We start from the raw sequence: 14730 nt of genomic DNA on the forward strand, positions 1-14730 counted from the left end.
CTGATTTATGTCTTATTTGTTGGATTTTCTACAAGATTATTTCGATTACAGTGATTTTGACCATGCATCTAAATTTAAATTTTGATTCAACAAAATCTCAACATCTTAACAAATTAAAAATTATACTGATGCACTATATACATATGTTGTTAAACTAAATTTACATTAAAAGATAAATAATAAAAATGAACCACAAAAATATATCATCTTGTTTAAGAGCCAGATATAAGAGGTTACAGATCAACTACAGATCTTTCATGAGTCTAAAAACCCACAACTGGTGAAATGAAGGACAAATAGTTTTAATTTGGTTATCTGAGTGGCAACATACTGAAATAATATAGTCTTTCTTAATTATGTTATTATGTTATGCATTTTGGTTGGGGTTCATATTCATAAGTAGTAATGTAACTTCAAACAATTTTGTAATAATAACTCTGATTATGTTCTAAACGTTGGCTGGAAGTGGAAAGTAATCTCAGCTTAATTAGTTGCTTACTTCTATATGCTAAATTAGAGCTACATTACAAAATAGAAACCTTTAAATTATATAGTAAAAAAAGTATCCAAACATAATTACCAGAATCTCTATAGGAAGATATAAGTATATGGGCTAAATTCTTTCTTCTTTTTCATTTCTGCATCTTCCATGGAAGCCAAGGGAGAAAAAACTGCATACATATCTAAGGGCTAGATATCAATACTGTGAATTTTTTGGGGGTAATGTCCAAAAACTAATAGAGGATACACTGAGAAAGCTTATAATAAACATTTTCAACTATGTATAGTGAAATCAACTTAACACACCATTCATTCCTTTTAGAAGCAAAAAACTGCAATGTTCAATGTTAAACTTGATTTTCCAATCAACTTATTGTTTCTCCTTGAAGAATTTATTTAATTAATCTATGCCTAACTGCATGCATCTGTAAAATGCTGCTGCTGCTGCTGCTGCTAAGTCACTTCAGTCGTGTCCGACCCTGTTGACTCCATAGACGGCAGCCCACCAGGCTCCCCCATCCCTGGGATTCTCCAGGCAAGAACACTGGAGTGGGTTGCCATTTCCTTCTCCAATTCAGGAAAGTGAAAAGTGAAAGTGAAGTCACTCAGTCGTGTCCGACTCTTAGCGACCCCATGGACTGCAGCCTACCAGGCTCAATAAATATTCATTTACCTCATGGGATGACTGGAAAATTCATGACTATAAAATGCAGAGAGATTTGTGGATAAAAGTTATGAATCCAAGTGCAAAATAGGGGATATGTGAGATGCTATGTTCCTATTTCGTGCCTAGAACATTGTTGAAGAACAGGTTTGACAACTGGATTTAGAATAACCATCAATCAGAAAATGGAATATGTAAGAATGTTGAACAAAATGAAGAAACTATATTCTCGTAGAGATAGATGATTTGACTTCCTACCATAGTGGATTAATAAATCACTAAGTGAATCACTAAGTGAATAGTAAATCACTATTCCAGAAGAAACAATAAACTCAAAGGCATAACAATTTGAGCAAGAAATGAATATAGCTGGAAAGCACATGTAGAATATATTGGTCAAAAACATAAGCTCTGGAGTACTGCAGGCCTGGTTTAAGTCCTAGTTCCACTTTATATGTGACCTTGGAAAAATTACTCTGCCACCTTTACCTAATCACTAAAAAGGAGAATAACAAATTTAAAAATAGACTCATATGAGTCTTGTGAAGATTAATAAAATAATGTATAGGAAACACTTAGCATATTAGCCCAGGAATGCTAGGCTTCTCTGGTGGCTCAGACAGACAAGAATCTGCTTGCAATGCAGGAGACCTGGGTTTGATCCCTGGGTTGGGAAGATCGCCTGGAGAAGGGCAAGGAAACCAACTCCAGTAATCTTGCCTGAAGAATCCCCATGGACGTAGAAGCATGTTGGCCTACAGACCATGGGGTTGAAAAGAGTCAGACACGACTGAACAACTAAGCATATAATGCTGACTTAAAATATTGGTATTTAACACCTAGTGGAAACACGACACTGGAAAGATGGGCTCAATAAAGTACAGAAATGGCATGGACCTAACAAAAGCAGAAGATATTAAGAAGAGGTGGCAAGAATACACAGAAGAACTGTACAAAAAAGATCTTCATGACCCAGATAAACATGATGGTGTGATCACTCACCTAGAGCCAGACATCCTGGAATGTGAGGTCAAGTGGGCCTTAGGAAGCATCACTACAAACAAAGCTAGTGGAGGGGATGGAATTCCAGTTGAGCTATGTCAAATCCTAAAACATGATGCTGTCAAAGTGCTACACGCAATATGCCAGCAAATTTGGAAAACTCAGCAGTGGCCACAGGCCTGGAAAAGGTCAGTTTTCATTCCAATCCCAAAGAAAGGCAATGCCAAGGAATGCTCAAACTACTGCACAATTGCACTCATCTCACACGCTAGGAAACAAATGCTCAAACTCTCCAAGCCAGGCTTCAATAACACATGAACCGTGAACTTCCAGATGTTCAAGCTGGATTTAGAAAAGGCAGAGGAACCAGAGATCAATTGACAACATTTGCTGGATCATTGAAAAAGCAAGAGAGTTCCAGAAAAACATCTATTTCTGCTTTACTGACTATGCCAAAGCCTTTGACTGTGTGGATCACAATAAACTGTGGAAAATTCTGAAAGAGATGGGTATACCAGAGTATCTGACCTGCCTCTTGAGAAATCTGTATGCCTCTTGAGAAATCTTGAGAAATATGTATGAGAAATCTGTAGGTCAGGAGGCAACAGTCAGAACTGGACATGGAACAACAGACTGGTTCCAAATAGGAAAAGGAGTACGTCAAGACTGTATATTGTCACCCTGCTTATTTAACTTCTATGCAGAGTACATCATGAGAAACGCTGGGCTGGAGGAAGCACAAGCTGGAATCAAGATTGCTGGGAGAAATATCAATAACTTCAGATATGCAGATGACACCACCATTATGGCAGGAAGTGAAGAAGAACTAAAAAGCCTCTTGATGAAAGCGAAAGAGGAGAGAGAAAACGTTGTCTTAAAGCTCAACATTCAGAAAACTAAGATCATGGCATCTGGTCCCATCACTTCATGGCAAATAGATGGGGAAAACAGTGGCAGACTTTATTTTTGGGAGCTCCATAATCACTAAGATGGTGAATACAGCCAGAAAATTAAAAGACACTCCATGGAAGAAAAGTTATGACCAACCTAGACAGCATTTTCAAAAGCAGACATTACTTTGCCAACAAAGGTCCGTGTAGTCAAGGCTATGGTTTTTCTAGTAGCCACGTATGGATGTGAGAACTGGACTATAAAGAAAGCTGAGTGCAGAAGAATTGATCCTTTTGAACTGTGATGTTGGAGGAGATTCTTGAGAATCCCTTGGATTGCAAGGAGATCCAACAAGTCCATCCTAAAGGAAATCAGTCCTAAATATTCATTGGAAGGCCTGAAGTTGAAGCTGAAACTCCAATACTTTGGCCACCTGATGCGAAGAACTGACTCATTTGAAAAGACCCTGATGTTGGGAAAGATTGAAGGTAGGGGGAAAAGGGGACGGCAGAGGATGAGATGGTTGGATGGCATCACAGACTCAATGGACATGAGTTTGTGTAAACACTGGGAGTTGTTGATGGACAGGGAGGCCTGGTGTGCTGCAGTCCATGGGTTGCAAAGAATCAGACACGAGTGAGCGACTGAACTGAACACCTAATGATTCAATAAGTAAGTTACTGAATACATACTGTATGACAAATATTGTTTTATATATATATACACACACACACATACATGATACAGTGGAGAACAACCTTTTGCGGAGCTTCAATTCCAAAGGAGAGTCAGGAAAACAATAAGATGATAACAGAGAAGAATAATTTCAGATTGTGACTCATGTTATAAAGCAGACAAAGCAGAGTAATGCTATAGATACATCAGCTTTCAAATGCAGATACAAATTAGAATCAGTTGGAAAGTTTCTTTCATATACTAATGCTTGGGTTCTATCCTAGAGTACTAAATCATAGCCTCAGTTTTGTGATCACAGGCACTTGCTGCAGTTTGTGTCATCATCTAAGGTGGTAAAAAGCAGGAGGAAAAATTTGGGGGTAAAGGAAGAATGCTGATATTGGTTTCTACAAAGATGTCTACATTCACACCACAATTTTTAAAGAGAGTTGACTATATTGACTGAAGTTTTTGAAGAAACATTTAACCTGGGATATAGATTTTGGAACCAACAGCACACAGCTATCAGTTGAAGTCATATATGAAGGAAATTACTGAAGTGGAATATCTAGAGTGAAAAGACTACATGTCAAGGGACAGAAAACATATAATGTGGCTCACCTGATGTTTACCTCAAAGGGGGTCATGCTTGTGTGCGAGCCCCACTCATTGAGTGTAAGAAGGATCTGTGACTTGATACTAAACAACTGATGGAATGGACATATACATGTGATTGCGTGACTATATAAGATTATAGCACTCATCTTACAGGTGTCTCTTTCCCTTTACTAGCTGTGAAGAAACAAATGGTCATAATAGGGAACTTCATGTATTGAGGAATTACACGTGACCTCCAGCTGCTATGCATGGCCTCCAGCTAAGAGACAGCAAGGAGTTGAGAGCTATAAAACTGAAAGGAATTGAATTCTGCCAGTAATCTGAGTGAGTTTATAAATGGATCCTTCCCAAGTCAAGCCTCAGATGAGACCACAATCTTGTGTGTCTCTAAGCAGAAGACACATGTAAGCTATACCTGACCCATAAAAACTGATACAACAAATGCATATTGCCTTAGGCCACTAAGAGAGTTGTAGTATCATTACTCATCAGTAGATAATTAATATAATGAGTAGAAAGGATTATTGAAGGGAAAGGAACTGGAGGAACTCCTGGTTATAGAAAGAAAATAAGGTGAGAGTTACATTATAATGGTGGCTATAATTTAATTTTAAATACTATTATATAGGTGATGTGATATGATAGTGAACTTAAGGAAAATAATATAATTTTGCCTTCTGGTGTATGCGTTTTGTGTAATCTTACTTACAAAGTGATGGTTAGAGCACTGGAAGAACAAAGGAGAGTATATTCTTCCAGTTAACAGCACCGGTTTCAGGAAATATTTCTGTGCTAGTATTTCTCAAGTTCAGTTAAGATTACTTGCATGTGTGGCAGAATTTTATGTAAGATTTGCTTTCATTATAACATCTGTGGCTATACTGATCTAACAAAATGAAACAAAGCTGTATATACACAGGAGGACTTGAAAGTGAAAGTTGCTCAGTCATGTCTGACCCTTTTCAACTGTACAGTCCATGGGATTCTCCAGGCCAGAATACTGGAGGGGGTGGCCTTTCCCTTCTCCAGGGGATCTTACCAACCCAGGGATCGAACCCAGGTCTCCTGCACTGCAGGCAGATTCTTCACCAGCTGAGCCACTAGGGAAGCCCAAGAATACTGGAGTGGATTTAGGTTTATTCAAATAGGAGGAGCTTCAGGAAAAGAATGATCAATACTCTGGAGGAGAGTAAGGATATCAAGTGAGATAAGAACTAATAAGTGTTCTTCAGATTTGTCAATTAAAATTCTAATAATTACTCTAACAACCAGAGCTTCAGTGGACTGGTGGTGGTGGTGGTTTAGTCACTCAGTTGTGTCTGACTCTTGCGACCCCATGGACTGTAGCCTGCCAGGCTCCTCTGTCCACGGGATTCTCCAGGCAAGAATACTGGAGTGGGTTGCCATTTCCTTCTCCAGGGGATCTTCCTGATGCAGGAATCGATTCTGGGTCTCCTCATTGCGGACAGATTCTTTACTGACTGAGCTACAAGGAAAGCCCTAGTGGGAGTCCAAAGCCAGATTGCAGTAGGAGACAAAGAAGTGATAACAATCGAGTGTAAACTATTTGTTCCAGAATCTTAGCTGAGGAAAAGAGAGCTGGGGAAGTAGCTAGACTGTAACATACAGTACTGCTATAAGTTGACTTGAGGCCCCCAAGAGACACATGTTCAAATCCTATCCTTTGGTAGCTGTAAATGTGACCTTATTTGGAAATAAGATCTTTGCAGAAGTAACTAGGTTAGAACAAGGTCTCACTACATTAGGGTTGGCCCTAGTCCAAAATAACTAGTGTCCTTAGAAGAGGAAAATGAGAGCACAGGGAGGAGACCATGTGAAGACAGAGGCATATACAAAGAGAGAGATGACAGCCACATGAAGACCAGCACGGGGACTGAGTTCTGCTGCTGTGACCCACAGGACGTCTGGGGCTACCAGAAGGTGGGAGAGGCAAGGCAGGACCCTCCTCTAGAGGCTTCAGGAGCATGGCTTGCTGAGGTCTTAATTTCAGACTTCTAGGTTCCAGAACTGTACAGCAATCAATTACTGCTGTTTTAAGTCACCTAGTTTCTGGGTAATTTGTTATGGCAGATTTAGGCAATTAATACAAATTTAAAGAAAATCTTACAATGCAAGTGTCTTAAATCTGTTCATTCTGAGGAGAATTCAAGGCAGCAGAGAAATTGAACATTCAACGAGAAAAGTAAGACTTGAAAGGAGGAATATCCTAGAGGAGACAAGAGGAAAAGATCAAGAGGGAATGGCTAACATCCAGATCACTTCCTCACAAAACTACCTGAGTGACTAAAGGCAAATTCCTGGGCCCCAAAACTATGTCTAAAACTCTTGTCCCTGAGATTCTTCAATTATGATGATCTAATCACACAAACATTTAAGAAACATTGATCTACTTACTTAAGTATGGAATCTAAACAAGCAAAAACTCTAAGCTCGTAGATACAGAGAACAGATTGATGGCTGCCATGGGGTGGGGGGTTAAGGGGTAAAATGGGTAAAAGGAATTAAAAGGTACAAATATAAAATAAGTCCTGGGGGTGTAATGTACAGCATTACATATAATACTTTATTGCACAATAGAAAGTTCCTAAAAGAGATCTTAAAAGTTCTCATCACAAAAAAGAAAAACCCTAAATGTTTCTGCTGATAAAGGTTAACTAGACTTACTGAATGGGTGATCATTTCACAATAGACAGAAATATTGGATCATTATGTTGTACACCTAAAACCAATATAATGTTATATGTCAATTAGACATTAAATAAAAATTTCATTAAAAAAATGAAACATTGATCTAGAATCCATGTAGATAAATCATGAAAATTTAGAATTTGAAGTTTTAAAATAACAATTCTGGTGTATGGGAATGGACACCAAGATTCATATTTGAATGTGCAAAGCATTAGGAACCAGATAAGATTTGGTCTCATTAAATACCGAAAATAATTTTATTTAATTTTGATTTTTCTATAAGAACACAAAACAGGTACAGTGCAGAGTCACAATCTTGAAAAATTCCCTGCTTTTAAATATAGCTTTCTGACTATAACTTCTTTTTTTCTTTTCCATATGGCATGATGGCTGTTTTATATTTGTTTTCCAAAGTGGGTTATTTTTTTGGTTTTAATTAAAGCTTCTCAATCTGTTAATTATTTCCTTCTTTATTTCCCCAACCCTTTCACTGTTTAGTCTCAGACTCACCTATAGGTCTGCCTTTAGTTTTCTTGCTGTTCCTCATCAATGCCAAATTTACTTCAAATCTACATGTTTATAGGTGGTAACAGCCCCTCCAACTCTCCCAGTGAAATATAAGTGAGTGCATGCTCAGTTCTTCAGTCATGTAGAACTCTCTGCAACCCCATGACTGTAGCCCACCAGGCTCCTCTGTCCATGGGATTCTCTAGGCACGACTACTGGAGTGGGTTGCCAGTTCTACCTCCAAAGGATCTTCTCGACCCAGGGATGAAACCTGCATCTCCTGTGTCTCCTATATTGGCAGGCAGATTCTTTACCACTGAGCCACCTGGAATATAAGTCCTATTCTCAAACATGCTATATTAGAAAGACCTAAGGGGTTAACTGTACTTGTAGATTCTTAGGACCTATCCTCAAAGATTCTGATTTTGCATATCTGAACACAAATATCTGCATATTTTGATATTTTACATATCTGAATTCAAGAATCTGAATCTTCAGAAAGAATTTCATCTGATTCTAAAGTTGAATCAACATGGACATGCTTTCCAGAAACACTCCTCAAGGACCAAGGAGTATTCACTGCAAGCTCAAAATGATTGTACAGTCTGAAGCAGCCAGAAATGTTAATGAGATCTTGGCAGCATTAAGAGCTATATAATATCCAGGTCAAGAAATGTAGTTTTCTATGCCCTGCAATGGCCAAATGGAGCTTGAAATACTGTGTTTGATTATGTATATCGTATTTTAAGAATGTGTTACTGTGTGGTACATTTTGATCTAGTGAGGATAATTCACATCATTGATGCCTATAAGGTACAGGGTTCAGGTCCTTGCCAGGGTGGTGTTCCTATATCTTGTGGTGGCAGCTATTTCCCAGAAACTTAAGAAATACTGTACTATTCTCTTGACCTGCAACCACTCAATGAACTGTATTGTGGAGAGTTGCTTAGTTTTTAAAAAGGAATAATTAATTTACTCAATTGGCAACAAGGAAACTATGACAACTAAGGATCCATCTCATGATGTCCCACAATATTTTTTCCCAGCTTTATTATGATATAATTGACAAAGAAAGCTGTAAGGTATTTTAAGCACACATGATAATTTTATGATTTTATGTGGATTCCCTCCTTTTAGGGGAATTTCCAAGTAACACATCCACCACCTTAAATTTTGGTAAGATCATTTAAGTTCTACTATCTTAGTAAATTTCAATTGTACAGCATTAGTGTCATCAGCTTTGAGTCACCTTGTTAAACATTAGATCTTCAGACTTCTTTCCTCCTATAACTGAAAGTCTATACCTTTTATCAACCTCTCCTTATTTCCTGCATTCCTGAAAACTACTTTTCTACTTTGTTTCTATGCATTTGACTTTTTTTTTAATTCCACATGTAAAAGATATCATGAAGTATTTGTCATTCTCTGTCTGACTTATTCTATTTAGCATATTGCCCTCCAATTTTATCCACGTTGTCCATAAATTTCAGGATTTCCTTCTTAGTACTGAATTGTTGTTGCTTAGTCACTAACTTGTATCTGACTCTTACAAATCCCTGGACTGTAGCTTGCCAGGCTCCTCTGTCCATAGGATTTCCCAGTCAAGAATACTGGAATGGGTTGGCATTTCTTTCTCCAGGGGACCTTCTTAACCCAAAAACCAAAGTCACGGCTCCTGCACTGACAGGTGGGTTCTTTTACCACTGAGCTACCAAAGTGAAAAGTGAAAGTGAAGTCGCTCAGTCGTGTCTGACTCTTTGTGACCCCATGGACTGTAGCCTACCAGGCTCCTCAGTCCATGGAATTCTCCAGGCAAGAATACTGGAGAATTGCCATTTCCTTCTCCAGGGGATCTTCCCAACCCAGGTATCAAACCCGGGTCTCCAGCACTGCAGGCAGACACTCTAGCGTCCGAGCCACCAGGGAAGCTCCTAATGCTGAAAAATATTCCACAAATACTTGATTCATTAATGAACACAGGTTGCTTCCATATTTTGGCTACTGTGAAAGATGCTATAATGAGCATGAGAAGGCAGATAGATATCTCTTTGAGATAAGGACTTCATATTATCCCACAATCTCTTAATGCCTTTTTATGTTTCAAGATTGCATCCAGGGCTAAAACATGGGACAAGACATTTTATGGATATCCTAGGCCACTTAAAATCCTGAGGAATCAAAAACTAAGAGCTAGAACCATATGATTTCTGATATTAATGTTTTATATATTTCCAGATCATCTCACTTCCATCAATCTCTCTCTTTCCCTTTCTTTTCTTCCTCAATTTCCGTATTTCAACTCTCTCCTGGCAAAGCTAAGACCTACTTTTCCAGGTTAGTGGTTTTTGACATAGCTAGCAATTAGAATTACCTGGGGGACCTTTTAACACTTCAAACATCTGAGGCACCACCCAGAGAATTAAAGCAATTCCCATAAATTTAAGACAATGAAACAGCTCTACTTTTCTTCTTATGCATTTGAAATTACTAGTCCTTCTTCCTGCTTCATTTCAAAAGGAACTTCATTCATCTTACTGTAAGAAAATACTTTTCCATTAAAATCAGTTTTTCTTTTACCTTTAGATTAGAAAAGTCAAAGTGTTAGTCACTCAGTCACGTCTGACTTTGTGACCCCATGGATTGTAGCCCACCAGACTTCTCCGTCCATGGAATTCTACAGGCAAGAACATTTGAGTGGATTCTCCAGGGGATCTTCCCAACCAAGGATCGAACCTGGTCTCCTGTATTGCAAGCAGATTCTTTACCATCTGAGCCATGTCTGTATCCTTCATCTAACTACAATTCTCACAAACTTTTCCAGATGGCTTAGTTTCTTCCTTTCAGATGCTGGGACAGAGACAGATAAAATATATTTGGGGTGGGGATAAGAAGATATTTTTTTATTTTCCTTCAAAACATTATACCCCAGATATGTTTCATCATTTAGATGAAAGACATAGAAATGGTAAACAAAGATTCACAAATATCCATATTGGTCATATGTTCAAGCAAACCAAGCTGTTCCATAATGAGGTTTATGTTTACTCTTGCTAAAATATTCATAGAGAAGACTGAGAGACAATTGTTAAAAGAGTGTGTGGGCATGTGCACTCATGCACAAATGAACACACACAGGAATATACGCACATGTTTCATGATTTTACCATTACTGGGTATAAAATCTCTCTTTCCACAATAGGAAAGTGTCTCAATGATTTCATATCCTCAGAACTTCAGGATCTTTCTCAAAACAGTCTATCTAAAGAAGTTTTTAAAACATTAGCAAGCTGTTCAGAACATTTGGGCTCTGAAATAATAAGTAACTAAATGGAAGCCTTGATACATTTATAAAATATATATTATATATCTTAATTGTCAATATTTCATTTTCTAACTTAGGCTGTGTGTAGTCACAGCTGTTGATTAGTTTGCTTTGAGAAAAACAAAACAAACAAGCTATTGACATTGCCAAATCTCTTGCAACAATAGCCTTATTATTTATTTATTATAATGGCTTCTAGTTTCTTGTTATGCCAAAGTTTAAAATTTGTCAAGTCAGATGAAAATATGTGAGAGTGGAAACAACAAAAATGAAACAAATTAGCCTTCGAATCTATCACATATTATTATAAATATACTTTACATTTCTTAAAAAAACACTAAGTATCACTGGTACTCCTCAACTAACACAATAACATAATTTTAGAAATGTCCCTTTATTATTTTCTTTTATCATGTAAAAACACCAGAAATAATTGGTTTATCTTAACATAATCAAAATTCTGTGCTGGAATTGTGTAAAAATATGTTTCCTGAGCAAGTTAAACTGGTAAGACGGGGAAAAAATGTCAATGTCATGTCATATTAATCAATTAAAATATCAGGATGAAGATTTTTATTCTTGTGTTTCTTTTACCCAATCCACAAAAATCTAGAGTTTAGTCCTAACTTTAAGCCAGTTCCCCTCATTCTAATAATTTATAATAAAATATTGGCAAGACCTATGAGAATCATAAAACTCTGAATATTTCAAACATTAGAAAGTAAAGCCCTAAAAATGTATTTAAATAAACTAGACTACTTAAAAATAATGATTCTGCTATAGCAGCAGTTAATAAAACCTTTCCTCTAAAGTATAATTAAGAGCAAAAGAGAATGAATTTGCACCCCCAGAGATCTATGGGACAAAGCATGTTGTTGTAATCCAAGCAAACCTATTATTAAGTCTAGTACTAAAGATGAGAAACAATAATAATTTTACATAATAATAAATAAACTTTAATAAAAATTGACAAAAAATTAAATTCATCTGTTCTCAAGTTATCTAGCAATTTTAATAGTCTTAAATACTTCCTCAGTATAAGAAGCATACATTTAAGAAATACCAATATTAAAAAATCTCAAAGCACTGAGGGCAGCATTTACTCAGAAATGATATTATTATATATTTTCAACCATATAAAAAGAGTTCTTAGATGTAAGACCTGTAGGAAAATGCAAGATTCAAACAAGACAAAATATTCACTATGTAAAGGTGATAAAGAATAATGGTGTACAGACATTTTTCCAAAAAAGATATGCAGATTACCAATAAGTACATGAAAAAGTGTTCAACATATCTAATTAACAGAAAAACACAAATTAAAACCACAAAGAGGTATCACCTCATACATGTTAGATAGTTATCATCAAAAAGACAACATAACAGTGTTGGTGAGAATATGGAGAAGAGAAATCCTTATGCACTGTTGACACAGCCACTGTGGAAAACAGTATGGAGGTTCATTAAGAAATTAAAAAGAGAAGTGCCTTACAGGCCAGCAAGTCCACTTCTGGGCATATAAACAAAGGAGATGAACACAGGAATGTGAAAAGATAGTTTCACTCCCATATTCATTGCAGCATTATTCACAACAGTCAAGATATGGAATAAGATCTAAGGGTCAGTTGATGGATAAATAGATAACACAGGTATGTCATATATATACAATGGAATATTATTCAGCCATGAGAAAGAAGGAAATTCTTCCATTTGCAATAATATTGGTGGACTTTAAGAACATAATGCTAAGTGAAATGTCAGAGCAATAGAAAATAATATATGATATCACTTACTTGTACAATATTAAAGGGGGGATATAGAAAAAATAGGGAAACATTGGTCAAAGGGCACAAACTTCCAATTTAAGACAAATGAGTTCTAATATGCAGCATGGTGTTTATAGTTAATAAACTGTATTATGAAATTGAAAGATGCTAAGACAGTAGAACTGATATATTCCTACTACAGAAAAAGAAGTGGTAATTATGTGAAAAGATGAAGGTACTAAAGCTATAGGAGTAATCATTTTGCATTATGTCTATTAAATCAACATACTTATGTGGTAAACATGAAAATGTTATATATCAATTATATCTCAATACAACTGGAAAATATACAATGAATTAGCTTGACTTTTAGGTGATGAAAGGGCTGCTGCTGCTGCTGCTAAGTCGCTTCAGTCGTGTCCGAGTCTGTGAAAGGGCTAGAGAGTAAATTGAAAAGGGAATGCACTATTCTAAATACTAGACAAGAGATGAACGACAAACTGTGAAATTCTACTCCTGTTTACAACACAGATAAAGTGTACAAACTATGTCCTGTGAGATAAATTACCCAAAGTTTAAACTGTCTTAACACTAGCTCAGTCTCATATACCAGGTACTACAACAAACTAATTTAACTATTATTTCCACAGATAGCATGCATTCACATGTTCAAAATATAAACCTATGGACAGTTTCACCAACTCAAATAGATTATAAATCTTGACCAACCTTCACCCAGCCCTCATTTACCAGATCTGTCCTGAAACCAGACTATTAATCCCAGCCCCATAAATTCTACGTAATATTTCCTTAACTTTCCCTCTGTAAAGATGGGTGTTATCCCCTACTCAGCAAGTTTAACACATCTAGCTTTATATGATCCACAGGTCTGCCTTGTGGTCTTGGTATTGTAATATTATATAAAGATATCAGGACCGTGTATAACTTCACACCAGTGACGTGTCCCTTTTCCCTTGTAATTTAAATTAGGCACCCTCCCTGTGGGGCTTCCCAGATGGTGCTAGTGGTAAGAACCCGCCTGCCAATGCAGGAGAGGTTAGAGTTGTGGATTCTATCCCTGAGTTGGGAAGTTTCCTGGATCGGGAAGATCCCTTGGAAAAGGGCATGGCAATCTACTCCAGTATTCTTGCCTGGAGAATCCCCATGGACTGAGGAGCCTGGTGAACTATAGTTCACTGGGTCACAAAGAACTGGACATGACTGAAGTGACTAACATGCACAACCACTCTGTATTAATTGACTGAAGGTGCTATAAACAAATAACAGATTGGGTGGCTTAGACAACAGAAATTTATTTTCTCATACTTCTGAGGGCTAAATGTCCAAGATCAGAGCACTAGCATGGTCGATTCTCGTGAGAGCTCAGCAGGTAAGAAGGACAGCCCTACAGTATGTCTTCTTATTCTTGAGGTGAAGTTGCTCAGTCGTGTCCAACTCTTTGCAACCTCGTGGACTGTAACCTACTAGGCTTCTCTGTCCATGGGATTCTCCAGGCAAGAATACTGGAGTGGATTGCCATTTGCTTCTCCAGGAGATCTTCCCGACCCAGGGATCGAACCCGGGTCTCCTGCATTGGAGGCAGACGCTTTAACCTCTAAGCCACCAGGGAAGCCCAGACACAAATACTATTGGATCTGAGCCCCACCTTTATGACCTCATTTAATCTTAATTACTTTCTTACTCCAAATATAGTCATACTTGGGGTTAGGGCTTTAACATATGAACCTGGGGGTGGGGACACATATTCATATATAACATTTACATATGATATTCTACTCCTGTTTCCCCTAAATCCAGATCCTAACATGTAACATATTTGTTCTTTTCCAACAGCCTCAGAAGTCTTAACTCATTTCAGCATCAACTCTAAGTCTAAGGTCCGATATAAAAGGGGTGTAAGTGATATATCCCAGGGGGAAATATTCTTTTCCAGCTGTAAACTGGTGAAACCAGACAAGTTCTGTGCTTCCAAAATACAATAGCAGGACAGGCATAAGATAAAGGATAAAGACCCCATTCTAAATGGGAAAAATTGGGTGATGGTCTCAAGTAAG

General features: G+C 37.3%; 1 protein-coding gene and 1 non-coding gene across 6 annotated transcripts in view; both read right to left on the reverse strand.

Moving 5' to 3' along the window:
• CCSER1 (coiled-coil serine rich protein 1) overlaps positions 1-14730 on the reverse strand; it is a 1491420-nt gene that overhangs the window by 575248 nt on the left and 901442 nt on the right. The gene's annotated exons all lie outside the window — the stretch shown is intronic.
• On the reverse strand, positions 14214-14285 carry TRNAW-CCA (transfer RNA tryptophan (anticodon CCA)). The gene has a single exon. It is a non-coding gene; the product is annotated as a tRNA-Trp (tRNA).

This window comes from Ovis aries, chromosome 6 (assembly GCF_016772045.2).
Source record: "Ovis aries strain OAR_USU_Benz2616 breed Rambouillet chromosome 6, ARS-UI_Ramb_v3.0, whole genome shotgun sequence".
Taxonomy (NCBI): Eukaryota; Metazoa; Chordata; class Mammalia; order Artiodactyla; family Bovidae; genus Ovis; species Ovis aries.